General features: G+C 37.6%; 1 pseudogene; it reads left to right on the forward strand.

Moving 5' to 3' along the window:
* The window catches only part of LOC116710611 (CD276 antigen-like), a 6,006-nt pseudogene extending 2,846 nt beyond the window's left edge, over window positions 1–3,160 (forward strand).
* Window positions 3,161–5,515: the final 2,355 nt, after the last annotated feature.

Raw genomic sequence — 5,515 nt, forward strand, 5'->3', positions numbered from 1 at the left:
TAGTAAATGCAATATTGTCACAAAGTTTTCATCAAACTCATGTTAGTAACAGGAGAATCAATTAAATCATATTTAATTGTCATATGTTTTAATATTAAAATGATTAGTAGCCAATCTAATCCTGTATATGTTGAACATCAGTGGTTGTGTTGGGTTTTCTTTTATGTCAGAGACTGATTTGAAAATAAACACATTTGATGTTTTAGTTTTTAGTGCTTGTTGGTGCTTTTGATTTTTCTTGGATTTCTGATTGGATCTGATCTTTTATATTTTGCTACATGCAGAATTTTAGTCCTGCAACAGCATTAAATCTGTTTCTGCTGTGAAAGACTGATATATCTTTGCTGATCAGGCTACAAATAATAGTGGAAATTTCCAGAAGGTGAGAAAGGGTTAATTATTTTTATTTAAGAAGAATTTTATTGTGAGTGATCATCTCAAAGTTTTCCCAGATGTCAGAGATTTTCCTCTTGTTGGTTCCATTTCAGATAATCAATCGAGTTTATTTGTGAGGCAGATTTCAGCAACAATGTAGTTCAAAGAGCTTTACATCATAAAATGATAAAAATATAAAGTCATAAAAAACACCATAATCAACAATTAAGAAAACCAGTAACAAACATTTTGATGAGAGCCATCATCAAATATGTTGGTCAATGTTCCTTTTATTTTGGCCACTGAAGACAAATATTCTCCTCTGATTCGCAACCAAATGACCTACAACAACCCATGAAGCAGCACGGCTTATCGTGCTTTTATTTGAAAACCGACACGCAAAACGAAGCAGTCACGTGTCCCAGGTGATGCGAGGCGTCGTTTGTTGCCAGTCACATAGTTTTCAGCAAGGCGACACAAGCATCGAAGCCTGGCTTCAGACGTCCATCTCTAGTTCATGGTCTCTCCCAAGTTAGTTTGCTGGAGGATTGTCTCTTATTAGAAACCCTTTGTTTTGGTATTTACTCTTCTTTTTCTTTAGGGTTTTTGCCTCCACACTCAAGATTCTTCTTGGATTATTTTAAATGAAACATTAACTCCACCCTCTTTGTTTTGCCTCTTTATTCGCTGGTCATTTGTTACATTGCCCCCCTCCCACCCAACCGGACACCCAGACTTCCTTGGGTCATAACAATTGGGGGCTCGTCCGGGATTATATTTTTGTTGAGGTAACTTGTGAGAATTAATTTTGTTTTGTGGTGGGTTCAAGTGTCCCATTTTCCATGACTTTGTTTCTTTTATTTTGTAATGGAAACGGGTCACTGTTGTGGCACAGTAGAAGGAGATTGACCAGAACTGATGGTCCTGTGAGCCGATTGGTCTGTGTGTCTCCCTCCTTTGTTCATTTTGGCTGTCCTATCACACCTTTTTATTTATTTTTACATAGGTTATCCTCTTAACATGGCATCCTTTGACTTGGTTTCTTTTGTAGCTAATTCTTCCATTAGTCAGTTGGGCAACTGCAGGAAACAAGATCTGTGGGAAATGGCTCATAATTTCAGCTCACCGTTCTCTAGTGCTTTGGACCTGCGGTTAGTTTTCACTCTGCAATCAGATTACAAACACATTTTAATATTAAATGAGAATATTAACAAATCCTAGATATTTATGCTGCAGTGGGTGTGACATACAAATGAAAACTCAGAGAAAATGTGTTGGTGTGTGGAACCACCATCTGTAACCATGACAACCTCCAAGGTCTGGATCTTATCACTACAGATAAATAATTAAAATACCAGCAGGAGCAAACAGAAAGCTGCTCAGTCATATAGCTTCATTGTTGAAATGTCAAGAAAAAATTTCATTAATCATTGTGAAGATTATAAAGTAATTTTACAATCTGTTTTATCAAAATGTTAACAAACCAGTTTTTTTTCTCAAATTATTCTCCTTTAACATTAGAGCGATTGTGGCCTCCCGACTGCTAATAAGTGGATGAAATTGAAAACAGCAGCAACCAGCTAGTTAGACTAGGAGTAAAAATGCAGAGGATAAATGTAAAAGCATCACAGTGAATATAAGTCTTAGGAAGAGATGGAAACAGAGTCTAGGCTAAAAAAGGGAACAGTCCTCTCTGCAGCGCTCGATCCTCCCCAGCCTACGATCCTCATGACCTCGACCTCCAGCTGTGTGTGATCCACTGGTACCAGAACCACGTCCCTCGGACTGGATGCGTGTTGCTCACCCCGTTTTATGTTCTTCCAGTCCTGCTGCTCTGCTAACCTGCCGACCGGATCGTTCCTGGCTGCTGCGTCTCTGATTCTACCCGACCCTCTCACTCAACTGCTGATTGCTCCTTTTATTGCCCCATTTCTGGCTTGAACGCCATTGCAGCTGATGGAGAATACCTGTGTGAACTGAAGGGGACGTCTCCAGCAACACCAGCCTCAGAAAGAAATCAGCACACATTAAACTCAGCAACTCAAAATAAATCCAAAATAAATATATCACGGCCAAATTGAATAAATTCAAAACAGCAAATGCAAAATACATGAAAATAACTCAAAAAGGCCACATTGCTACACAATGCCTTCCTGTTTTTCCTATCAGAACCAGAACTTTTGGTTCAGTGAACATAATCTGGATCATGGAGACTATTTGCTGAGATCTTGTTTCCAGGCAGGTTTTCTATGATCCTTCAGAGGGATCTGGGTTTCCTCCTCAGCACCATTCAACTCAGCTTTCATCTGTTTTTATTATTTCAGAGTCTGAGACCAGCATGTCCTGTGTTCTCAACCAGGACTGCATTTTACCATGTCGGTTCAGGAATCGGGTCACCAACATGACATGGGAGCGTGAAAAATCTCTGATTGTAAGTTATGACCAGGGTAACATCAAGGTACTCTGAGAGCTTCAGATCCAGAGCGTCACTGTTTGAGGATCAGATCTCCAGAGGAAACGGCGACCTGCTGCTGAGAGGAGTGAAGGTTGATGATGAGGGAACATATCGGTGTCATGTATTTACAACTGGGATCTATTATAGACATTCTGTTGTCCTTGCAGTAGTAGAAGGTAGGACATCTTTATTTGAAAACATTTAATTCAAATTAGGTTTTGATAGTTTGTATTGTGTTGTTGTGGGATGTTCCTTATGTGAAATTGTTCATTTTTTATTATGTTATTTTCAGCTCCAGTCTCTACAATCAGAATCCATCAGGATGAATGAAACAGGATCACCTGCAGCTCAGAGGGGATCTACCCTCAACCTGAACTCCACCTGGTCCACTGAGCCTCCATCCAACACGACTCTGCAGAACAGAACCACAGTCCATCAGACTGAGGAGAAGCTTTATGACATCAGCAGCTCTCTGACGGTTTCCAGATGAAGATCCAGGTTTGATCTACCGCTGCATCATCAGAACCAGGAAGAACAGGAGGAGAGCATATCTAAATGATCCAGGTCAGCAGATGTATAGAAAGTTCTGATATCATTTAATAAGCTGGTATTTTTTGTTCTTGCTTCCATTTAATTTGACTTTTACTTGAAACCTCATGAAACATCCAGAAGTTTTATTCACATTCAGAGAGTGATTTTATTTTAATTCCATTCAAAATCCCATTTACCCGTCAACATGAAAAAATGACAGGAACCTAATTAAAATACATTCCCCTGTAAATGAAAAGTATTTGTTCCAACATTATAACTGATGGTTACAGTGAAACGTTTTCTGTAGTTAAACACTTTAACATTCTGGAAAATGATCTGTTCAGAATCCAGTTTAAGGCTGACTTTGTGGAAACGTTTGTCAAAAATAATCAAAAAGATAAACATAAAAGCAAGATTATAAGTTTTATCCCTATGAAGATGCAGAGATAAAGAAAGAAAACATTTTCTGTAAAATGCTAACATGCTAGCTGAGCTACTGCCAGCATCTCTGTGGCAGCCAAGTGTTTTTATTATTACAGAAAATGAAACGAGCCAAAAACTCAAACAGTTAAACTAGGAATAAAAAAGAGAAACAATCTCAAGGGTGATTGTCAGAAACCACCTGGTTTCAAAAACCTGATGGTTTCTAACGTTTTATGATTATTTATTAACATATATTCATAAAAAATGCGGTTGGCAGCTGACAAAACCCTGCAGCTGATGGGGAACCAGCGTGAGCCACTAGGGGGCGTTTCCAGCCTCAGACAAATAAACACAACAGAAATTAATTAGCAAAGCAACATGCAGCACAAACCCACATTAATTACAATTATTTAAATAAATCAATAACAAGGGAAACCAAATAACTTCAAAGTAACACAGCAAAGTTAAATAAATCAAAGACAGAAAACATCAAAGTAAAATATTCTAGTAATGAAAAAGGCCATGTTGCCACTGCAGACTCTGAGGGAAAATGAAACTCTGAAATGATAGTTATTCTGGATTAAAGATCAGTTATATAGCTATTAGGAAGGAATTAAATGAACAAAACTGAGGTTCAGGATTTACATTTAGTTCAGTGTTTTAACTGTTAAGCAATAATTTGTTTCTTCATAGATTTGCAGAAATTAGGAAAAGAGGTTTGGATCTCATGACTAAAAGATAAATAATCAAAATACCAGCAGGAGCAAACAGAAAGCTGGCTCAATAATAATAATAATATAATAATAATATAATAATAATATAATAATAATAATGATAATAATAATAATAATAGCTTCATTGCTGGAATGTCAAGAAATATTTTCCAATAACTGGAAAAATTATATATTATTTTAACATTGTATTTATAAACGGTAATATAAAATAAAACGTTTTTTCTCAAATATTTTTATTTCTACATCAGAGTGATTCCTCCCTGTTTTCCTATCAGAACCAGAACTTTTGGTTCACTGAACATAATCTGGATCATGGAGACTATTTGCTGAGATCTTGTTTCCAGGCAGGTTTTTCTATGATCCTTCAGAGGGATCTGGGTTTCCTCCTCAGCACCATTCAACTCAACTTTCATCTGTTTTATTTCTTATTGCAGACTTTGTAACCAGCGTGTCCTGTGTTATTAACCAGGACTGCATTTTACCATGTCGGTTCAAGAACGGGATTACTGACATGAGATGGGAAAGTGAATATCCAAATCTCTGAGTGTATCATATGACCCATCGTGGCTCCAGATACTCTGAGAGCTTCAGATCCAGAGCGTCACTGTTTGAGGATCAGATCTCCAGAGAGGAAACGGCGACCTGCTGCTGAGAGGAGTGAAGGTTGATGATGAGGGGAAAATATGAGTGCACTGCAAACATTAATGCGTCTATTATAGACATTATGTTGACCTGCCAGTAGAAGGTAGGACCTTTTCATTTGAAAAAAAAAAAACTTTATTGAAATAGATTATAAAGTTGTATTTTTATTTTGTGCTTCTAAAATTTTTCTTCTGAAAATTGTTCATTTGTTTAATATTTTTCTTGCAGCTCCAGTCTCTACATTCAGAATCCATCAGGATGGAAACAGGATCACCTGCAGCTCAGAGGGGATCTACCCTCAACCTGAACTCACCTGGTCCACTGAGCCTCCATCCAACACGACTCTGCAGAACAG

The sequence above is a fragment of the Xiphophorus hellerii genome, chromosome 2, assembly GCF_003331165.1.
Source record: "Xiphophorus hellerii strain 12219 chromosome 2, Xiphophorus_hellerii-4.1, whole genome shotgun sequence".
Taxonomy (NCBI): Eukaryota; Metazoa; Chordata; class Actinopteri; order Cyprinodontiformes; family Poeciliidae; genus Xiphophorus; species Xiphophorus hellerii.